The 24,918-nt window shown below is 36.3% G+C and overlaps 1 protein-coding gene across 1 annotated transcript in view; it reads right to left on the reverse strand.

Annotated features, from left to right (window-relative positions):
* The window catches only part of LOC140172136 (uncharacterized), a 42,083-nt gene extending 22,695 nt beyond the window's left edge, over nt 1–19,388 (reverse strand). Inside the window, exons 1-2 of the mRNA XM_072195474.1 lie at nt 19,148–19,388; nt 16,173–16,307 (exon numbers count right to left, since the gene is read on the reverse strand). The gene's annotated coding sequence lies outside the window, so the exon portion shown is untranslated. The remainder of the gene's footprint in view (nt 1–16,172; nt 16,308–19,147) is intronic.
* Between the last annotated feature and the right edge of the window lie 5,530 nt (nt 19,389–24,918).

Here is a 24,918-nt window from a genome sequence, read left to right on the forward strand (position 1 = left end):
TTAATTTTAAGTCTAAAATAAACCAAAAGGAAATTGCAAACTGTATTTTTTTCACATTTCTGTCGACTGAGCAGGAGAGGGGAACTTGCCACTCTGCCCCAGGGCGATACTCCATTGGTGCTGATTTAGGGTGTGGTGCGGAGGGGTTATCGGACACGCACGTATTTTTTCAATCTTGCTAAATTATTACTTCAGTGTCTATTTCGTGTAATTGATCTTTTCGGTGAACCCATAAGCCTTTGCGATTACACCTGATATGTCGTCATTTGACTTCAGTACGCGTCAGGCCGATCCGAACATCGTTTAGCAAACATCGTTATTGCGATATTGTATATAAGTCGACGTGACGTCAAGTAACGACATCTCAGGTGTACTCGCAAAGGCTTATGGATTTACCGAAAAGAATTGATGCTGGATATGTTTTTAAACATAAAATACATTTTTATAACTGGTATTGTTGATGTTTGGTTACACATTTGATGTTGTTTCAGTTATAATATGCTAGCATATTAGGCCAAAAAAACTTGTCTTGCCCTCCCAAGCCTAAAATCTGGTGGTACAGCCGGCCGGATTTTTTTTACCAACTCAACCATTTGATACCTACTATTTCACAGTAACATGAGTGAAGAGAGGCAAATGCACAATATCGGCTGTATTTTCTACCCGATGTTGAATATTTTATTGAAGTAAATAATATCAAGGCCCTTCACAATTAACTCTTAGTTTACTTATTTTTTTTAAATTTGTTTAAATGTTTTTTTTAAACCCAAAATAAACCGGGCCCATAATTATTTTCGCGATTTTGACCCGGCCGCGGATGGCAACACAACAACTTTTTTTTACCTAATCATAACACTTGTATATCGATCTAATCTCCTAAGAGGAATACACACATTATTTTCATTTAAATGTTTACGACTTTTTATCGTTTCCGGCATATGAAATCTTAATTTCGTTATGAGTTCACCTACAAAAATATGGAAAATGTATAAAAAACAGTGTAGGTAACATTTAAATGTACAATTATGCTAAGCTTGAAGAAGCTATCATTTTATACAGGACAGAAGTTATAAGAGTGGAGGTAGAACTTTTTGAATGGCCCGCGTATATCAAGGATGTTCAACGCCCCCTGGGAAAATGCCACAATGAAATAAAATATGAAATATAATCTTCAGTAGATAGCAATGACTTCACATAACAATCTGCTATCATTTGATAGCACTGTCTTTGCATAACCATCAGCTATCTTCAGTAGATAGCAATTACTTCACATAGCCATCAGCAACCTCAGTAAATAAATATGACTTTACATAGCCATCAGCTTATATATCAATAGATAACAATGACTTTATATGACCATTTCTAAATTGGCAAATACTGTATCAAGTTGACAATTGATATAGGGCCGTAACCCTCACCCTAACCTTTAACCCTAACCCTAAGCCCAATAACTATAAATCTTAACCCAAGTCCCAAACCAAAACCCTAACCACAAGCAGCGCCCTTACCATTACGCTCTGAAAACCTTAACCCGAATATTCTAAACCCTAAACCATTACCCTAAGTCCAAACCCTAAACCCTAACCATAACTAATTCGGTGGGTTGGGATTGTATTTAGCAGTTCAGCATATAGGGGCGAAAATGTCAGGTAGGCGAAGTGTCCTGTTGCCCTTTAGTAGATACGTGGTGTGTGAGCACTATATTCAGCAGTTCAGCATGTACGGGGTGAAATGGTAGGGATGCGAAATGTCCTGTTTCCCTTTAGTAGGTGAGAATAACTTCACAGAGCCATCAGCTAACCCCGGTATACATGGTATATAGCATTAACTTTACATAGCCATTAGCTATCTTCAGCAGATAGCAAAGACTTCACATAGCCATCCGCTAATATCAGTAGGTATTACTGACATCACATATATCCATTAGCTATCTTCAGTAGATAGAAATGACTTCACATAGTCATCAGCTATCTTTAGTAGATATTAATGACTTCACATAGCCATCAGCTAAACTCAGTAGATAACAATGACCTCACAGAGCAACCAGCTATCTTTAGTAGATAGCAATGACTTCATAATAGCCATCGGCTTTCTTTAGTAACTGGCAATTACTCCATATTAGACATCAACTATCTTCAGTAGATAATAATAACTTCAAATAACAATGACTTCATAGAGCCATATCTTGAATAATTAGCAATAACTTCACATAGCCATCAGCTAACCTCAGTAGATAGCAATGACATCACATAGCCATCAGCTATCTTTAGTAGATAGCTTCACACAGTAATCAGCTATCTTCACCAGATATAGCAATGACTTCACAGAGCTATCAGCTATCTTCGGTAATGAAATGAATTGACACAGCCATCAGGTAACCTCTGTAGATAGCAAAGACTTCGCAGAACAAGCAGCTATTTTTAGTAGTTTGAAATGACTTCTCAGGGCAATCGGCTATCTTCAGTAGATAGCACTGGCTATCTTCAGCAGATAGCAATGACTTTATATAGCCAACAGCTATCTTCACTAGTTAGATAGTAATGATTTCGCAGATATTTATTTGATAGCACTGACTTCACATTGCCATATCGGTTATCTTCAGTAGACATGGTAGATAGTAATGACTTCACAGAGCAGTCAACTATCTTCATTTAATAGCACTGACTTCCCATAGCCATCAGTGTCTTAAGTAGATATCAATGAGTTTACATAGCCGTCAGCTTTTCTAAGTAGATAGCAATGACTCCACAGAGCCATCAGCTAACATCAGTAGATATCAAAGACTTAACTTAGTCATCAGCTATATTCAGTAGATAGCAATGATTTCAGAGAGCCATCAGCTAACATAAGTAGATAGCAATGACTTCACATAGTCATCAGCTATCTTCAGTAGATAACAATGACTTTAATAGTCATCAGCTACATTCAGTAGATATTAATGACTTATCATAGCCATCAGCTATCTTCAGTAGATAATAATGACATCACATATACATTACCTAACTTCAGTAGATAACAATGACTTCATAGAGCCAGCAGCTATCGTGAATAGATAGCAATAACTTCACATAGCCATCTAGCAAAGTAAGCAGGGGCGTCGTTAGACCAATCGCATTGGAGGGGGGGTATACGGCATATCTTGCCGACGGAAATATTTTGGTCTGTCTAATACAATTGTGAATTGTAGATCCCAAATTTATTTTTTCGCCAGGGCGCTCAAGAATCTAAAAAGTGTGGGGGTGGGGGGTGGGGGTGTGTGTGTGTGTGTGGGGGGGGGGTGATAATCAAAATTTTTCCTCAATATTTTTTTTCATTATTAACTACTTTTACAATAACAATATTGTATAACAACAACTTCCGCACATTGGCTTTTGTAATCTGCCGAAAATCCTATATGTTTTGCCGACAACCGTCACTTTTACCGACAACATTAAGAATTGGAGGAGGGGTGTCTCACCCCATACCACCCCACCCCCTTCTAGCGGCAGCCCGCAAAATTACGTCACCGCAATCAAAAAGGAATGACTGGGCACCATACTAGCATATATTCCTTCCTTCCTATAGTTTCCGGCATGTTTTTGTCCTTTTGGGGCGTCCTCTTTCATGATATATCTTTTAATTTTCTCTGTTTAATGATGAACGTAACGTTTAGGCCTGTATTAAAAAACCATATAGGCCTACAGTTTATTGGTAAATGACCGATTTTGTTTGGAACAGAAATCGCATGTGCTCAAAATTGTTTTGGGTGCGAATCGACCTGGCCCTCAAGACGGGTATGGTCGAGGACTCAGGGAAGGTAATATGGATTCTGCTTAAGGGGGTATAATACCATGATTTTGATCAGTATACCTCTTCTTTTTTTTTATTGCAAATTTATGAAGTACATAATTTATTCTCTTTAAGTAGAGTACATGAATAGAATACATTAAATTCTTTGTTATACTATCTATAGAAAACTTATTCAGCAATGCATGCTAAATAACACTGAATAAATTAAATAAACTTTTCCACAATGGATGCATAGTCAATTTAATACTATGTACCTTCTATAATGTGTTGTTAGGAAAAGAGATTTAAAAAGGCTATAGGTCAGGTTATAGGTCACTTGGTTCAGGTCAAATTTAGGCATCCATTTTGAAAACTTGTGATAGTCTGTGATATCATAATGAGGCATCAATTTTGATATTTTGTCTTTTACTGGATATAATATTGAAAAGGTGTGAGGTGGATATACTAAAATACCTTGGGATGTAAATGGTGAGTACAATTTAGATTGCCTAGTTGAGATGGATTGGACACATAAATATAAAATAGTTACCAAAATCACAAAAGTGAAACTTACGAAAAACTACCTAATATGGTGGTATAGGTGACAAGAAATACAATTTTTTCAACATTGCTGTAGTGTGGTTGTGGTAACCTGTTACCTATGGCTTAATTAAGTTTCAGTGAAATAATGTCGCAAGTTAAAAATATAGCTCAAAATTGAAAATAGAAGCATTTTAACCAGTTTGTTTTTTGATAGGTGTGGAGCACCAAGTTCATGAAGTCATAAAAGAAATCAGGAACCGCTTATTCCCATTTTACATATCAACATTATTTCCCTAATGTGTTAGCAACACATATCCAACATTTTAACGAAATCCGTTGATAGTAAGCTTTCCAAAATGAAGTGAATTTAAAACACCAGTGATGTACCACCTTTTGGCTTCTACCTTTAAAAGCATGTAAGTTACATTGATACCGATGCCACCAATAGAACGAGAAGATTTGCCCCTTCATTTTGCATACCACTTTGTCCAATTGTTTTTCTCATTTCTTCACAAAATGAAAAAAAAAATGCAATTGGTGTAGTACCCCCTTAAAGGCACAATTAATGCACGATTTTTTACAGATTTTTTTAAAACCTTTTTTGCAAATTTGTTGTATGTTTACACATGTGCCAAACTTTCAGACAAATTTGGTGTGATTGCAGGACAACATAATAGAAAATCTATGATTTTCACACATTTCAGATTTTTGCAGTATTTAGGGAGCGGTCATTATTTAATTACGCCAGCAAGGGGGGATGGAGGATTTCCATATTTTTCTCGATTTTTACGTTCCCCTTTCAGGTTCCCCACCAATCAGGTAAAAAAATTGATGTTCTCCTCTCTAACTAAAAACAAGTCCTTGGTCTTTTTTGTTTTTGATTTGTTTTTATCGAATGCTTTCGGTTGACACTTGTACTGGTTCTCACATTATCCAGTCAGAATGTTACAGCACTAAAATCATAGATTTACTTTTTAGAGTTAACAAGTCACTGTACACCTGATCATGTGATGCCGCGATGTAGGCCTACAAAAGTATAAAAACAAGTTGGAAATTATTATGGAGGGGAATGACGTTTCTTGCTTCCCTTTGAACATGAAATTGCTGCAAGAATATCATGGGCGTGCCCAAAGACATCGACAGGGGGTCCAGGGGACTCGATGCTAGGCCTCTGTCGGGGTCCAGAGCCTCAGTGGGAAAGCCCCTCCCCCCCCCCCCCGGAAAATTGACATTCGACTATTTTGAACTAATTTGATGGTTAAAGGCATATGGCGTATAAAGTTAGGCGCACCAGGTGCATAACAGGAGGCTAGAGGGGGGGGGGGGGACGGATTCCAGAAAAATGGATTCTCTTCTTCTAAATTTGATTCCTGGTTGACCGGCGGATGACATGATCGAACCGGCAACTTGTGAAACCGCCCGGCCGTATGGCATTTTCCAATATACTCGGTTAGTTTTGTGGGGTTCATTATAGCACCTCAACGGTTTTAGCTTGTATTTATATTATTTATCAACATAGGCCTATTTGTTTGTGATATTTCAAGCGTTTTAAAATTTGAAAATAATCCCATTCAATTACACGGTTGAAGATGAAAATTTACTGAATTTAGAGAATGCAATGCGGCCACCACCTGGGTTTACCCACAAAAGTGTTTGTGGGGAGTGAAAATGTTTATCATTTGGTGTCGGTTTCACCAAAGTATTGTCTTTTTTGGAATGAGCTAACAAAAATATATACCAATTTAGTCATTTTTGGCGATATTAGCAACTTGAAAAAAATTGACTAATTATTTTTGAAATTTTAGGTTAAAGCAATAAAAAGGGTCATCGGATATGCATGGGGGGTAGTAACTTGTAAAAATGTAATTGTAATTTATACATGGTAAATGTTTGCAAAATGGAAAGTATATCAAGTTGCGATGGATATTTGGATCAAAAGTCAATACAAACATTTTTCTGAGACCTCTGGTTTTTGACCTATGAACTCTTGAAATTAAAAGTAGGCACTAATGCGTGTTTTAGTGATGGAGCCTCTTTATAATCTTGAGCAGTTTCTTGCATTACAAAAGTTTGTATTAAACTTTATATTATTGATATACAAGCTTTAAGTTTAAGCTATTAGGAGCATTCAAAGTGAAGGCAGTTTCCACGGCAACGGCCATATATACTCATTTTAAAGCAAATTCTCCCAGTAAAATTGAGCACATTTCTCAGTAAAAGGAGTAAATGTGGCCACGATCTAGAGAAGGGGCAAGTTTTGAGAGGAAAATAATAGTAATAAAACAATTTTAAAAAATTAAAAAAGAAAGAATACAACACACGGTCAACCCTCTTAAGAATGTAAGCATTAAAATAACACCTTTTATGGCCCACCAGGATAATAATTTATAATTTTTTCATAATTTCCGAATAGGATTTGCACACACGTTTAAATAGCTTGATATCAAATTATATCAGTGACATTAACAAATATCGTATATTGAACATATTTTTCGTATAATTACGATATTCGCCCATTGGCTTACTGAACAGAGCTAGATAATTATTATCTTGTGTAATAAAAATCGATGATCGAATAATTATAACTTTTTCGCAAGGTCCGATACCAATATGAATATCCGATTCATAATAAATTGTAAGTATGGGATAATACTGGACACTTCACCCCGCACACTTTCACCACGTATATTTCACGCGGCCCGCACACTTTCATTCCAGCACACTCTCATCCCGTACGCATTCGCTCTCTAAATAACAAGCTATTCTATGTTCAAAATGGGAAGAATGGGTTTTAACAATCCTAACAAGTATTAAATACTGGTTCATCCATTAGGGACATTGTCAATTTTTACTACTGGATATTTGTTAGATAATCAATTAAGACTAGTCTTTCAAAAAAAATTTAATTGAAAAAAAACATTTAGTTTCTATATCTGTACATTTTTAAAATAAATCCTAACTCGATTTGTTTTTCTTTCTTCGATAAATGTCACGGAAAAAAGAACTTTTTTGACAATGTCGGAGCCAAAACGCATAACGTAACAATTAGACCCTCTCCACTTTTTTCTTTCTTCGATAGGTATTAACCGTAAGTCAGGTCAACTCCATTTATGCCAAAAAATCCGGATTGAAGAACTTTTTTTTCTTTCTTCGATAAATATTAACCGGAGGTGAGGTCAAGTTCATACATGCGAAAAATTCCGGATAAAAGAACTTTTCCGACAGTGTAACTTCCAAAACGCATAACGTAACAAAAAATAAGATCACTCGATTTTTGTTCTTCTTCTTCGATAAATATTAACCGGAGGTCAAGTCATGTCCATATATGCGAATCCGGATAAAAGAGCTTTTCCGGCCATATATCCTCCAAAACGCACAAAAATGTATAGAGCCCAATACGTAACAAAAAATTAGAACCATTCGAATTTTTTCTTTCTACAATAAAAATTAACTGGAGGACAAGTCATGTCCATATATGAGAAAAAATCCGGATAAAAGAGCTTTTTCGACAGTGTAACCTCCAAAACGCATAACGTAACAAAAAGTTAGACCCACTCGAATTTTTTTCTTTCTTCGATAAATATTAACTGGAGGTCATGTCATGTCCATATATGCGAAAAATCCGGATAAAAGAGCTTTTCCGACAGTGTAACCTCCAAAACGCATAAAAAATGTAAAGAGCACAATACGTAACAAAAAATTAGACCCACTCGAATTTTTTTTCTTTCTTCGATAAATATTAACTGGAGGTCAGGTCATGTCCATATATGCGAAAAAAGACGGATAAAAGAGCTTTACCGACCGTGTAACGCATAAAGAATGTATAGAGCCCAATACGTAACAAAAAATTAGACCCACTCGAATTTTTTCTTTCTTCGATAAATATTAAATGGAGGTCAGCTCATGTCCATATATGCCAAAAAATCCGGATAAAAGAGCTTTACCGACAGTGTAACCTCCAAAACACATAAAAATGTATAGAGCCCAATACGTAACAAAAAAATTAGACCCACTGGAATTGTTTTCTTTCTTCGATACATATTAACCGGAGGTCAAGTCATGTCCATATATGGGTAAGAATCCGGATAAAAGAGGTTTTCCGACAGTGTAACCTCCAAAACGCATAAAAAATGCAAAGAGCCCAATACGTAACAAAAAAAATTAGACCCACTCGAATTTTTTTTCTTTCTTCGATAAATATTAACTGGAGGTCAGGTCATGTCCATATATGCGAAAAAAGCCGGATAAAAGAGCTTTAGCGACCGTGTAACGCATAAAGAATGTATAGAGCCCAATACGTAACACAAAATTAGACCCACTCGAATTTTTTTCTTTCTTCGATAAATATTAAATGGAGGTCAGCTCATGTCCATATATGCCAAAAAATCCGGATAAAAGAGCTTTACCGACAGTGTAACCTCCAAAACACATAAAAATGTATAGAGCGTAACAAAAAATCGACCTATTCGATTTTTTTTCTTTCTTCGATAAATATTAACTGGAGGTCAGGTCATGTCCATATATGCGAAAAAAGCCGGATAAAAGAGCTTTACCGACCGTGTAACGCATAAAGAATGTATAGAGCCCAATACGTAACAAAAAATTAGACCCACTCGAATTTTTTTTTTCTTCGATAAATATTAAATGGAGGTCAGCTCATGTCCATATATGCCAAAAAATCCGGATAAAAGAGCTTTACCGACAGTGTAACCTCCAAAACACATAAAAATGTATAGAGCCCAATACGTAACAAAAAATTAGACCCACTGGAATTGTTTTCTTTCTTCGATACATATTAACCGGAGGTCAAGTCATGTCCATATATGGGTAAGAATCCGGATAAAAGAGGTTTTCCGACAGTGTAACCTCCAAAACGCATAAAAAATGCAAAGAGCCCAATACGTAACAAAAAATTAGACCCACTCGAATTTTTTTCTTTCTTCGATAAATATTAACTGGAGGTCAGGTCATGTCCATATATGCGAAAAAAGCCGGATAAAAGAGCTTTACCGACCGTGTAACGCATAAAGAATGTATAGAGCCCAATACGTAACAAAAAATTAGACCCACTCGAATTTTTTTCTTTCTTCGATAAATATTAAATGGAGGTCAGCTCATGTCCATATATGCGAAAAAATCCGGATAAAAGAGCTTTACCGACAGTGTAACCTCCAAAACACATACAAATGTATAGAGCCCAATACGTAACAAAAAATTAGACCCACTGGAATTGTTTTCTTTCTTCGATAAATATTAACCGGAGGTCAAGTCATGTCCATATATGGGTAAGAATCCGGATAAAAGAGGTTTTCCGACAGTGTAACCTCCAAAACGCATAAAAAATGCAAAGAGCCCAATACGTAACAAAAAATTAGACCCACTCAAATTTTTTTCTTTCTTCGATAAATATTAACTGGAGGTCAGGTCATGTCCATATATGCAAAAAAATCCGGATAAAGGAGCTTTACCGACAGTGTAACGCATAAAGAATGTATAGAGCCCAATACGTAACAAAAAATTAGACCCACTCGATTTTTTTTTTTTCTTCGATAAATATTAACCGGAGGTCAAGTCATGTCCATATATGCGAAAAAATCCGGATAAAAGAGCTTTTCCGACAGTGTAACCTCCAAAAGGCATAAAAAATGTAAAGAGCCCAATACGTAACAAAAAATTTGTTTTCTTTCTTCGATAAATATTAAATGGAGGTCAGGTCATGTCCATATAAGCGAAAAAATCCGGATAAAAGAGCTTTTCCGACAGTGTAACCTCCAAAACGCATAAAAAATGTAAAGAGCCCAATACGTAACAAAAAAATTAGACCCACTCGAATTTTTTTCTTTCTTCGATAAAACTTAACTGGAGGTCAGCTCATGTCCATATATGCCAAAAAATCCGGATAAAAGAGCTTTTCCGACAGTGTAACCTCCAAAACACATAAAAAATGTATAGAGCCCAATACGTAACAAAAAATTAGACCCACTCGAATTGTTTTTTTCTTCGATAAATATTAACCGGAGGTCAAGTCATGTCCATATATGCGTAAAAGTCCGGATAAAAGAGGTTTTCCGACAGTGTAACCTCCAAAACGCATACAAAATGCAAAGAGCCCAATACGTAACAAAAATTTAGACCCACTCGAATTTTTTTCTTTTTTCGATAAATATTAACTGGAGGTCAGCTCATGTCCATATATGCGAAAAAATCCGGATAAAGAGCTTTACTGACAGTGTAACCTCCAAAACACATAAAAAATGTATAGAGCCCAATACGTAACAAAAAATTAGACCCACTCGATTTTTTTTCTTTCTTCGATAAATATTAACCGGAGGTCAAGTCATGTCCATATATGCGAAAAAATCCGGATAAAAGAGGTTTTCCGACAGTGTAACCCATAAAGAATGTATAGAGCCCAATACGTAACAAAAAATTAGACCCACTCGAATTTTTTTCTTTCTTCGATAAATATTAACTGAAGGTCAGCTCATGTCCATATATGCGAAAAAATCCGGATAAAAGAGCTTTACTGACAGTGTAACCTCCAAAACACATAAAAAATGTATAGAGCCCAATACGTAACAAAAGTTAGACCCACTCGAATTTTTTTTTTCTTTCTTCGATAAAATATATTAACCGGAGGTCAAGTCATTTTCATATATGCGAAAAAATCCGGATAAAAGAGGTTTTCCGACAGTGTAACCCATAAAGAATGTATAGAGCCCAATACGTAACAAAAAATTAGATCCACTCGAATTTTTTTTCTTTCTACGATAAATATTAACTGGAGGTCAAGTCATGTTCATATATGCGAAAAAATCCGGATAAAAGAGCTTTTTCGACAGTGTAACCTCCAAAAGGCATAAAAAATGTAAAGAGCCCAATACGTAACAAAAAATTTGTTTTCTTTCTTCGATAAATATTAAATGGAGGTCAGGTCATGTCCATATATGCGAAAAAATCCGGATAAAAGAGGTTTTCCGACAGTGTAACCCATAAAGAATGTATAGAGCCCAATACGTAACAAAAAATTAGACCCACTCGAATTTTTTTCTTTCTTCGATAAATATTAACTGAAGGTCAGCTCATGTCCATATATGCGAAAAAATCCGGATAAAAGAGCTTTACTGACAGTGTAACCTCCAAAACACATAAAAAATGTATAGAGCCCAATACGTAACAAAAAGTTAGACCCACTCGAATTTTTTTCTTTCTTCGATAAAATATATTAACCGGAGGTCAAGTCATTTTCATATATGCGAAAAAATCCGGATAAAAGAGGTTTTCCGACAGTGTAACCCATAAAAAATGTATAGAGTCCAATACGTAACAAAAAATTAGATCCACTCGAATTTTTTTCTTTCTTCGATAAATATTAACTGGAGGTCAAGTCATGTCCATATATGCGAAAAAATCCGGATAAAAGAGCTTTTTCGACAGTGTAACCTCCAAAAGGCATAAAAAATGTAAAGAGCCCAATACGTAACAAAAAATTTGTTTTCTTTCTTCGATAAATATTAAATGGAGGTCAGGTCATGTCCATATATGCGAAAAAAATCCGGATAAAAGAGGTTTTCCGACAGTGTAACCCATAAAGAATGTATAGAGCCCAATACGTAACAAAAAATTAGACCCACTCGAATTTTTTCTTTATTCGATAAATATTAACTGAAGGTCAGCTCATGTCCATATATGCGAAAAAATCCGGATAAAAGAGCTTTACTGACAGTGTAACCTCCAAAACACATAAAAAATGTATAGAGCCCAATACGTAACAAAAAGTTAGACCCACTCGATTTTTTTTCTTTCTTCGATAAATATTAACCGGAGGTCAAGTCATTTCCATATATGCAAAAAAATCCGGATAAAAGAGGTTTTCCGACAGTGTAACCCATAAAGAATGTATAGAGCCCAATACGTAACAAAAAATTAGATCCACTCGAATTTTTTTTTTCTTTCTTCGATAAATATTAACTGGAGGTCAGCTCATGTCCATATATGCGAAAAAATCCGGATAAAAGAGCTTTACCGACAGTGTAACCTCCAAAACACATAAAAAATGTATAGACCCCAATACGTAACAAAAATTTAGACCCACTCGAATTGTTTTCTTTCTTCGATAAATATTAACCGGAGGTCAAGTCATGTCCATATATGCGTAAAAATCTGGATAAAAGAGGTTTTCCGACAGTGTAACCTCCAAAACGCATAAAAAATGCAAAGAGCCCAATGCGTAACAAAAAAATAGAACCACTCGATTTTTTTTCTTTCTTCGATAAATATTAACTGGAGGTCAGGTCATGTCCATATATGCGAAAAAATCCGGATAAAGGAGCTTTTCCGACAGTGTAACCTCCAAAACGCATAAAAAACGTATAGAGCCCAATACGTAACAAAAAATTAGACCCACTCGAATTTTTTTCTTTCTTCGATAAATATTAACTGGAGGTCAGGTCATGTCCATATATGCGAAAAAATCCGGATAAAGGAGCTTTACCGACAGTGTAACCCATAAAGAATGTATAGAGCCCAATACGTAACAAAAAATTAGACCCATTCGAATTTTTTTCTTTCTTCGATAAATATTAACTGGAGGTCAGCTCTTGTCCATATATGCGAAAAAATCCGGATAAAAGAGCTTTACTGACAGTGTAACCTCCAAAACACATAAAAAATGTATAGAGCCCAATACGTAACAAAAAATTAGACCCACTCGAATTTTTTTCTTTCTTCGATAAATATTAACCGGAGGTCAAGTCATTTCCATATATGCGAAAAAATTCGGATAAAAGAGCTTTACCGACAGTGTAACATCCAAAACACATAAAAAATGTATAGAGCCCAATACGTAACAAAAATCTAGACCCACTCGAATTGTTTTCTTTCTTCGATAAATATTAACCGGAGGTCAAGTCATGTCCATATATGCGAAAAAATCTGGATAAAAGAGCTTTTCCGACAGTGTAACCTCCAAAACGCATAAAAAATGTATAGAACCCAATACGTAACAAAAAAAATCCAGCCGAAAAACACTGACAAATATTTTGTTTTAAAAATACTCAAAATGACTCTAAAAAGAGTTACAAATGACTCAAAATGAGTTACTGGGTCAATATAAAGTAATTCTATAACAAAAACACGCACTAATAACCATAACTTGCTTTAAAAATAACCAGAGCCCAATACGTAACAAGATAAATTCTATGTCTAAAGAAAAAACACTGTCAATTTTTTTTTTTTTTTAGAAGACTCAAAATGACTCAAAATGAGTTACTGAGTCAATATAAAGTAATTCTATAACAAAAACATGCACCTTATAACCATAATCAGCTTTGTTCTAGAATTATTCAAAATGACTCAAAATGAGTTACCGGGTCAATATAAAGTAAGTTTATAGCAAACAAAAAATGCAACTAATCACCACAATAACCAGAGACCAATACGTAACAAAAAAGTCAAAATTTTCTAGAAAGACTCAAAAGGATTTACTGAGTCAATATAAAGTAATTTTATAACAAAAACATGCACCTAAAACCCATAATTTGCTTTAAAATAACCAGAGCCCAATACGTAACAAAAAAAAATCTAAGTCTAGAGAAAAAAACACTGTCAAATTTTTTTTTCTAGAAAGACTCAAAATGACTCAAAAGGATTTACTGAGTCAATATAAAGTAATTCTATAACAAAAACATGCACCTAAAACCCATAATTTGCTTTAAAAATAACCAGAGCCCAATACGTAACAAAAAAAATTCTAAGTCTAGAGAAAAAACACTGTCAAAATTTTTTTTCTAGAAAGACTCAAAATGACTCAAAAGGATTTACTGAGTCAATATAAAGTAATTCTATAACAAAAGCATGCACCTAATCATGATAATGTCCTTTTAAAATAACCAGAGGCCAATACGTAACAAATAAATTCCAAGTCTAGAGATAAAACACTGTCAAATATTTTGTTCTAGAAAGACTGAAAATGAGTTACTGGGTCAATATAAAGTACTTCTATAAAAACACATGCACATAATATCCATAATTTGCTTGAAAAACAACCGGAGCCCAATACGTAACAAAAAAATGTATAGAGCCCAATACGTAACAAAAACCACTACAGAGGGAGGGAGTATGAATAAAGTAATTTTAATCAAATTTTAGTTTTGTTACGTATTGGGCGGGATGAATTATTTTTTGCCACTTTTTGTTCTAGGTAGAAGAGGTTGAGCCCAATACGTATCAAATTGATACGTACTGGGATTTTGTTACGTATTGGGCTCTTACAGACGTGTACTTGGGTGAAACCAAGTAGAAATTGGCAAAGCGTATGTCAGCACAGACGAGTTGAGATTTAAAGGGCAGGTCTATTGCAAAAACAACATCATATCATTGGCAAGCTAATATTATAAGGACAATGAAAATTACTCCTTTTTTGAGAAAATAAGACATTTAAATTGATATTCCGCAAAAACCAACTTAAGCAGTGAGTTCCTTCGAACGAGACAGATTTGGCCTAGAAAAACGGCGACGTCATGAAATGAGATGTGCCCGCTTTGAGAAAAGGGACTATAAACGCTCTCAATGGACAGAACGTATACTGTTGTTGTTCACAGAAAAAACAAAACTAAAAAGTATTACAAATTTAATGGTTTTTAAACATATGGATAAAATCAGCCGCTTCTTTTTTATATATTAGTAAATTGTGATATTACAATTCATATGTATATCAATATCATGAGAAATATTAGGCCTAAAAAATAAAAAAATAATTTGAGCTTAGAATTGCATCTGAGACTAGCATATAAACCGTGTTAAGTCCACAAACTCATGTAGTTATCATAGTTTCAGTTGGATGAAATATTACAAAGCAAACGCATAGTAACAAAACTGTGTGGGCTTTGTTTGCGAAATGAGAACAATAGTCTGCATATTGTTATGCAGCATTGTTATGGTAAATGATAGTACAACTCATTGTTGCTAATGTCAAACTTGTCAAAGTGATTGTGATTGCATGATGAGAGTATGCTATAGTATCCGCTTCATTTACCTACGTCATCAGCCAAACGGGGGGAGAACAAGTACGCTTCAAACGGGGGAAGAACACGTACGAGGCTGAACTTTACCCACACAATTTCTCCTTTTTCAGGAGAAATACGCATAAAACAATTGCAACAAGTGTCAACTTGTAATGTAATAATTATTCTCTTCGAATAGAGATAAACTTGTTTTTGCAATAGACCTGACCTTTAAGACAGAGAATGCAGGTGGTACGAAAGGGGAGTGACGAAAGCAAGTCAAGAAGTCAGCATCAGCACTTTTATTCTACATGGGAGGCGGCCTTCGCTATAATTTGGCAGGGGCCTAAAATTCAAAGTCAACGACCTTTGGCAACTCCGTCTTATCACAAGACAATGACCAATTGGCGTCAGATCTACCTGAAGATCCAACTAAGGTGTGTGCGATACAGTAGCCAATCTAATAAAAAGTATGTCCAGTTGACTAGTTTTATGGTTATATTTCTATAATGTATTTCGAAGGCAAAATTAAGAGACAATTCTAAACGATGTTGTTCCCTGCAGAGCCCAAGTTATAACATTGATCTTTTCGCTCAGAACTTAAGAATTGCGAGTCACCGATAATATGTCAAACTACCGGGTCAAACCGTACTTTTTAAAATTTTACCCCTGTATCGGGTAGTGTCACTTGCGCATGGTTCCACCTTTTCTAGAGCGCCTTTGGCTTGCTGGGTCTCCTATTAAAATAACACCAGATTATCGTTAAATTTGAGAGGTAGGCCCCATATTTAATGTTTCCCTCCGGATTTGTAATGGATTTACGTCGAGTAAAACGAGTGCAGTTATTCGAAAACATACCTGTTCCCATAACGACCAATTTTTCTTCGAAATATTTTTCTGCATTTCCATACCACACCGTTCGTTGATGAAATCCGCTTCCTTCTTCTACTTTCCATTCTGTTCTGCACTTGCCTCTGCATTTTATCCGCAGTCCTGTGTACAAGAAATTTGTACAAGTTAATGTTAATGAAAGATCTGGGCTCCATTTCACTAAACTTTTAATCCTTCGTAGCTTAAGTTACGTCTCGTATTGGGTATTCCTAACTTTACGAAGGGTCCCTGCAGTAAATCTCTATTACTTACAAAGGGTACTGTTCATAAGTAAGTTTTGTGAAATGGAACTTACGACTCGTCGTAAGTTATGAACGATTTCGAGACTTACGAAGCTTCGTAATATTTAGTGAAATTGACTGAGCTGTATCCAGTATTAGCACTTGCTGTCTTACCTATTATATTGTTGCCAGCTGAGTTTTCCTAGATAAGCTGGTTGTATGCATGACTGGGAAAATAAGCTGCGCCCCTCATTGTTCATAGCATGCTCGTTGCGCCTCCAGATCCAGATTGACTCTCTTATCCATCGTGGAAACTTATCACTTTCCCGATGAAGAATTTTGGCCCCATATGTATGATGTGGTTGTGTTCTGCGATGTGATCGGAAATGGAAGACTTGTGTTGTTCTGAAACCGATGATAATGATAACCGAGCAGCTCTGGTACATGACCTTTCCTTTGACTGGTTTTATCTGATTCTTTCTGATGTTCTTTCATTCTTGTTCCAAACTGTCTTCCTGTGTCCCCAACATATGTGTGGGTGCAGTTGCGACATGGAATTTCATACACACACCCTGATGTTTCACTTATTTCCCTTTTATCTATATGGTGAACTAACATGTTCCTCAGTGTAGTGGGGCACACTGCTGCAGAGACACTGTGTTTCTTTAGCATCCGCTGGACTTTCTCTGAGATACCCTGCACGTAGGGTATGACCGCCATACCCCAAGATTTTGTATCGTCCGAGTTTTTCTTTCCTTGGGACGGTTTTGTTGGTGCGTTGCTGTTTTACTCTCTCAAACGACCAGTCTGGATAACCACATTTGCTGAATGTCTGCTTGACGTGTTCCTCCTCGTTATCTCTATCTTCTTGCTCCGTAACATTAACCAATCTGCTCTGTCCTAAATGGTTCTGACAACCCTATAGCTTTTGATGAAGTGGGTGATGAGATTGTAAATTGAGGAAGTTATCGGTGTGTGTTTCACCAATAGTTTGACCGATGGAATCTTCCCCTCCTCCTCTATATTTCATAAGTGAACTTGACATTCCCTGTACTAGATAGATATGTCGGTCATCTCGTCTGCACTTCTTTTATGGATAATATCCAAAGTGTCATCGACATATCATTTCCAAAGGCTAGGCTGGCATTTAATGGGGTGTGGCAATGGCACATTGTTCCAAAAATTCCATAACGAAATTGGCTGCTATTGTAGACGCCGGGCTTCCCATCGCTGGTACAAAAGGTTGTTGGCATATTTGTCCTTTGAAAGTGAAATATATCTGACAACACTACAGCTAAGATATCAAGTACTATATACCCCGGTAGCACTGGATACGGCTCAGTCAAGAAGAAGCAACCAGTCAGTAAGGTTGCGAAATGTCACTACTAATTATTGTGAGTACCTGGATTTGATATGCGAACTCTGAAAATAATTTATATAGACAATCATGATGATCCTTTCAATGATATCTACATATGTGACCGTACACCACGAATGAGCCGTAAATGTCCTCAATTGTATTCTGAGTTACAGTGTAAAATGGGCATGAAGGTCGTATTCATAGGTACCTCAATTTGGTGCTACGTGTACCTCATTTAATGAGATACACGTAGCACCAAATTGAAATACCTATGAATATGACCTTCATGCCCATTTTACACTGTAACTCAGAATACAATTGAGGACATTTACGGCTCATTCGTGGTGTACGGTCACATATTGTTTTGTGTACATCACGATCCACCATCAGTGGCGTAGCCAGCACTTTTTCAGAGGGTGGGTAAAGGGGGGAGGGGGGGGGGAGGGGCAAGGCAACATTCAAGGTAGGTAAAATGGTCAAAAATGGGCGAAAATCTCAAATATCAAGCTATCAGGGGAGCAAGCTTACAGGGCAGCTTCCCCCTTGCCACGCCCCTGCCCCTTGGTTACGCCACTGTCCAGCATGCCGCGGAGGCGTCATACATTTTATTGATTTTATTGTATGCTGCTATCATGTATAGACATGATAGATGTATAGCAGGCCTACGCATTATTTCTATATCTGTGACGTCCCATGTCAAAAGGAGACATTTTTGGGCAGGATCGTAAATGGAGAAATAGCCAAACATCTGCCCGGGTGATTTTTTACAATTTGGGTTTGTTATTAATGTTTAAAATATTGTCTGATAGTTTCAGATCGGAATATAACTGGCATCTTGTATTTTTTGAGACATTTTTCAAGGTAAGTCCTACTCTCAACATTGTCAATAATATTTTTTAAAGGCCAATATCTCAATTTCCAATTTTATAATACCATAACTTACGAACTCAATATCTTCGCTCAGGAATGTCCGATTTAATTGGGGAAACGGAGTTGTGGAGCAAAATATCTCTATATTTAAGATATGTACAAATATCAAAATTGATAACCTGCCCAAAAATGTCTCCTTTTGACATGGCACCTCTCATTTGTAAATTTGTAAGATTGGCCGACCGATCCTTAAAAAAAGTTCATCAGTACTCACACTCACAGTGTAAATTGTATGACGTATACAGATGACAAACATCTTTATCTAATTCTGGGTCAATCTAATAGAGCCTCTACGGCTGTGTCTGGTTTAGAGAAGTGCCGATTCAACAGACAGATATGCCCAAAGATCCATTTTCTGATTAGGAAATGTGACAAATCTTGTAAAATTTGCCCGGACTTATAAAATGGAATACTGGCGAAATTAAACTTACTGCGGATATGTTCAATTGGTTCTGAGTTTGGTCGAATCACTACTTTCACATATCCTTGCACGGAATCTCCTGGTCTATACACCGTGTCATTAGGCTTATCGAATTCTACATTAAAACTTTGAATCTTGTCGTCCTCTCTTTCGATGGTAGCTGCCATTATATCTTCTCAGGTGGATTGGAACGTCTTTCTGTTCTAGTTTACCACGATATCAGCAAGTACCTTGTGTTACGTGTTTCTCAGGATTTCTATAAAAGTGAAACGGTCGACAACGGATATTTCAGATAAGGATAATTCACTGTCAGAGCAGAGTGCATTAGTCAAGGTAATCGCACAAGACCGTAGAGTTATTGCATCTAGCTCGAGAGCCGTTAGGCTTGAGCGCTAAATGCAAGAACTTCATGGTCAAGTGCGATTATCTTGACGAATGTACTTATTGACGAGTGTACTTCTGCGAAGTAATTGTCCTGCATAAACATTTCGAATGCATCAGATATAATGAAACAATGGGCAATCTTAAATTAAAAACGCTGTCAGTGAGTGCCACTGTATACCAATGGTAGAGATGTAATCGAGTACAGTTAACATTAAATATTTGTCGCAAAATTCCACGACTGGGTTAAAAGGAGCCTGCATAAACCGCACAATATTAATTGGGGTGTGTCGGGAGATGGTGTAAAATAATTCTTCGATAGAAAATGTGCTTTTCATGAGTTTACATTATGGTGCTCATTTTGGTTCTGGTACACCAGAACGAAAATACAACACATTTTAGTCCAATAGATTGCCGTAACCATTGTGCAAATCATGTTAAATTTACCATATTTGGCAGAGATACAGTACTTATAGAGCTAGTCAATATAGGCCATGGAGCCATTTCAACAGTACCCTTATTTAGTGGGAAAAGGTCATTGAACTTTGGCACAGTTGTCAAGTTCAAAGTTACACATATCAATTTGTAAGCGCGCTTTAGCAACGTCATAGTTCGTTGAATTTACAACCGTATGGAAAATACGAGGGGTATCCAAAGTTTTTGAAATCACCCAGAAGTGAAAGAGCTATGTCCATGAAATTTTATCAGTTTAATCACTGGTCCTTATGTACATTATGGTCCAAAATGGTGTCATAAGTATGTTTACTTTCTTTACAGGTGGCGCTAGATGGCAGTAGGTGCATAACCTTTTCATGATAAGATCCTCTACTTCTTGAGTTTCTCCACTGTGGCCCCATCATCCGTAAGTGATGGACGTCCACTTCTTGGCTCATTTGTGAGGGACATGTGGCCAGTTTGGAAATTCCTTTTTCAAAAAGCAACAGTGCCATATGATGGGCAATCATCACCGTAGATAGCTTTCATTTCATCATAGATTTGATGAGCATTGTAGGCCTAACCCTTCAAATGCAGAAACTTAATCATGCTGTATGCCTCAATTTTCACCATCTTGCAGGTTATGCGCCTACTGCCCATCTAGCGTCACCTGTAAAGAAAGTAAACATACTTATGAGACCATTTTTGGACCATAATGTACATAAGGACCAGTAATTATACTGACAAAATTTCATCGATATAGCTTCTTCACTTCTGGGTGATTTCAAAACTTTTGGATACCCCTCGTAGGCGAAAATATATAGTAACTTTTTGCTCAAGATTTGCAATAAAGAGAATTGGCCATTGCTCATTGAATTGAAGCTAGTAATACCTATAACTGTGCTCTTTCATTAAAGACATAAAATCTGAAGGATCACTGATGAAATTTTGACTTTTAAAACCTACAGTTTGGTCAAAAATTGTGCTTGGATAGGTCATTTTCAACAGATTTACCACATTCGCCTTGCTATAAATATTGAATTGTGTTATCTGTTGAACAATGAAAGAGGTGTTTTTAGGGGGAAGTATTAGATTTCGTTTGATATCAAAAAATGTCTGATTAGATGAAAGGAATACTTGAGGTTTTGACAAAAACCAATCACAGATGCCTATTTTCCACTAGTCACCAGCTAGAAGCTAACACAGCTCAGCTATACACTCAACCGTGTAGTGTAATCAAAGATGTGCAATTTAAAGAGAATTGGCCATGGCTCATTCTAGTGACGCTAGTATATGGGCAATATAAGTGTGCCTTTTCATTTAATGACATAAAATTTGAAAAATATTGTAAGAAACACTTGAGGTTTTGACTTTTAAAACCTACATTTTGGTGACAAAATGTGCTTGGGTAGGTAGTTTTCAACAGATTTTCCACATTCGCTTTCCTATAACATTGGATTGCGTTATCTGTTGACCTAGTGAAAAAAAGTGTTTTAGGGGGGGGGGGAGTGTTAGCTTTCGTTTGATAAAAACAATTCTGATTGGATGAAGGGAACACTTGAGGTTTCGACAAAACACAATCACAGAGGCCCATTTTCACCTAGAAGCTCCACAGCTCTTACATTGCTATGCACTTAACCGTGTAGTGTAATCAAAGACTGTGCGGAGACAATCACTGCTTGCTTGAGAGCTCTTGGACGAAAATGTGTGCTCAGGTGTATCGAGGTGGAACCTGTGCGCATGATGGTTTATAAGAGAATCGTTTTTGTATAGAAACCTTTCCATATGTACACTTTTGCCCAAAACTCCATCAGATAGACTTCATAGATACTAGTAGATTAAAGTATACTTTTTCTGAATCCTTTATGGCCAGGGGATGACGATGGTGTGAGTTTTGAGCAAGTTTGAGTAACTTTGAACTTGACCCCCTGTGCAAAGTTCAATGAATGTTTTCCACTAAATTGGCTCCATAGCCTAGATAAATCACCTCTATAAGTACTATTACTCTGCCAAATACGGCAACTTTAACACAATTTGCACGATTGTAGTGCACATGAACTTAAATCTCTTGAACTAATTGTCTAAGGAGCAGTGTAGACATAATCATGCATAACTCGCAAACGCAAAATCGGAATCAACTGACATTTTGGGAATAAGCTTTTATCGTGAATATTTACAGAAAAATATCATAAAAAGATGCGAATAGGATCACGCACCGATACAACAATAACACATGTCTAGGCCTACTTACCCACGGGTTCGTTCGAATGCAGGAATAGTATTATACATGTGCAAGACCGACTGACTTCCACATTATCACCAAATTCAAGCATCCGTTATGCGGAAATAATAACTGAAATGAGCACCCACTTTACGAATTTTTAACTTTGATAAAAATAGTCCAAAGTTCACGTTCCTTCAATACCTTTCTATAATGTACATTCAACATCTCAACCCGGATCTCAAGCATATCTTTAATCGTACTTTAAGTGCTTAAAGGTCACAGAAGAAAATCTTGTTTACTCATCACACATCATGACACGGAAGGTACATATTAATAAATAGACATTGTAACATTTTCCACAAGAAATAGAATTGTATTTAATTTTTTACAGTTTTTACTGTCACATTATGCTCTCCTTTAATTTTGACCCGAACAGATGAGGCAAAGCAAATTGCTATTCGTCAATGCGGGTAATTCCGTCTCTGTCGATAGTGTCTGAGATCAGTCCTTTTGATGTGATATGACCTTCCGCAGGCCATGCATGTACAGTGTTATGAACACTTACACTAGTTAGATTTGGTGGGTTAGAATAATAAGTTTAAGCCTTCGAGTTCCCCATATCCATTTTTGTTCCAAAGCTGGCCAATTCTGTCCTTGAATTGGTTTTATTGTCCTGATATGCACAACTTGTTTGGGAAGATTGTGTCTATCACTCTCTGTGAGAAGAAAAACTTTCCAGCTGCTTCCTGAAGATCTTATAGTCATGTCCACTGGTGTCTGTATTGTGTGAATTGGTAAAGAGCTCCTCTGGTTTAACATAGGCGATTTTAATAATCTGTTTAAGATTTTGAATACCGATCTATCAGATCACCTATCAATCTTCTGACTTCTGTTGGGTAAAGGTTCAATTCTTGAAGACTTTCTTGATAGGGTTGTTTTAAACTTCGCATACGCGTTCGACTATAAATAAATAAATAAATAAATAAATAAATAAATAAATAAATAAATAAATAAATAAATAAATAAATAAATAAATAAATAAATAAATAAATAAATAAATAAATAAATAAATAAATAAATAAATAAATAAATAATTCATGTAAAAACCGTAACGATACGGGACAAAGGAAGCTAAAATAGTGAAAGAATAAATAAATAAATAAATAATTCATGTAAAAATCATGTAAAAAAAAGGAAGCTAAAAAAATGAGAACAGAATTAAATAAATAACATGCAAACGGGAAATTACAAGCCGTGTAGTTATGCTGCACAGCAAACATGATTCGACCTTTGCAGTACTTAAACCTGGTTAACAGGAAATTACTCCACCAAATCAATCGATAAAGTCTAGCCCATCCTCCACATTGAATGGTGGACTACACTTATGCCCAAAGTTGATGAGACTTGATATAGTCTCATTCCCACAGGTTCTTGATTGGTTTAGCAGCGAGTCGTAGACGTGATCCAGACAATACACCCCTATATCTCGATTCATGGTTTTGTCGCCCATCCTCCCGAGTCCTGATCCACATGGCTTCGCGGATTTTTCTAGAGAACTTATTTGAGTTTAGTCTATTATCTTTGGCCCCTCCCAGTTGATAACGTGTTTTTTTTGTGTGTGATATGGTCTGTTATGGCGGATTTGTTTTGTTCTGTTAGAGATTATTTTCTTTTGGCTCTGGTGTAACTTCTTTAACTGCTCTTTACTTTCTCTGCGTCTTTCTGGTGTTCTTTTAATCTGGGTCCGAATGCTCTTCCCGTTTCACCGATATAAGTTTTGTCACATCCCTTGCACTCCACGCTATAGACGAATCCAAATCCACGCATTCCTACACCTGACTAGCAGCCTTTAGTTGGGTAGCCGTCGGCTACAATACACCCAAAATGTGAAATGATTCGGCCTCGGCGGAAATTTTAAACTGCATTCCATCACCCGTTTTACATCTTCCACGAAAACACAGGTAGACAAAAGTTTACAACACAATAAGCCCTACAGTTCCCTTCGGCAAAACACACAGCTTCTACATGGTCTATTCGCTGTTGAAGTGACATAATAATCGGATTAACTACACTATATCAAACGCTACAAATGGATGTACTTGCGAATAAAAGGACTATGTATGAATAGATGCGACGGGAGTACCTGTGGAATCATCTCTATTGTATTATTCTATTAACCCTACTCGTCCTTGCATCTTCTCTAGGTGTTAGGCGGCTTTTATTTGCACAGTGGGGTGCTCAAAACACCAGGTTGGTGCTAGCGGCTACCCAAAGATGGCCGACCAAATCCTGACCATGACTTGGCTCGTTGGATTCGTCTATATACAACTTTACAAGTCTTGTTGGGCTCAGTTTTGTCTTTTGGATAGACAAGTAGGTTTCTTAGTACACCACATTTCGCCATACTGCATTTTAGAAACGCTTGCTGTTAGAATAAGAAAAAATTTAATTGTAATTATTGCACAGGTCACGGCAGCCCTGTGGCCTTTCCGGAAAAAGCCGAGTGGCAGGTTTTTCAAATGAATATTTTCTGTGTAAAAACTGTACTATCAGATAAGTAATGGAATACATCTATCATAACAATTTTTGATAACAACTTGCGTCACAATTGATCTAGTATAGAAGGTAGAGAATTGATTTCAATCTTATATACGCCTTTTTTTTTTTTTTTTTGGGGAATTAACTGAAAATAAGTTCTGTAAAAACGGTATTGTTTTAATGTAGAATTGACATTAGACCCC

Source organism: Amphiura filiformis, chromosome 15 (genome assembly GCF_039555335.1).
Source record: "Amphiura filiformis chromosome 15, Afil_fr2py, whole genome shotgun sequence".
In the NCBI taxonomy this organism is placed as follows: Eukaryota; Metazoa; Echinodermata; class Ophiuroidea; order Amphilepidida; family Amphiuridae; genus Amphiura; species Amphiura filiformis.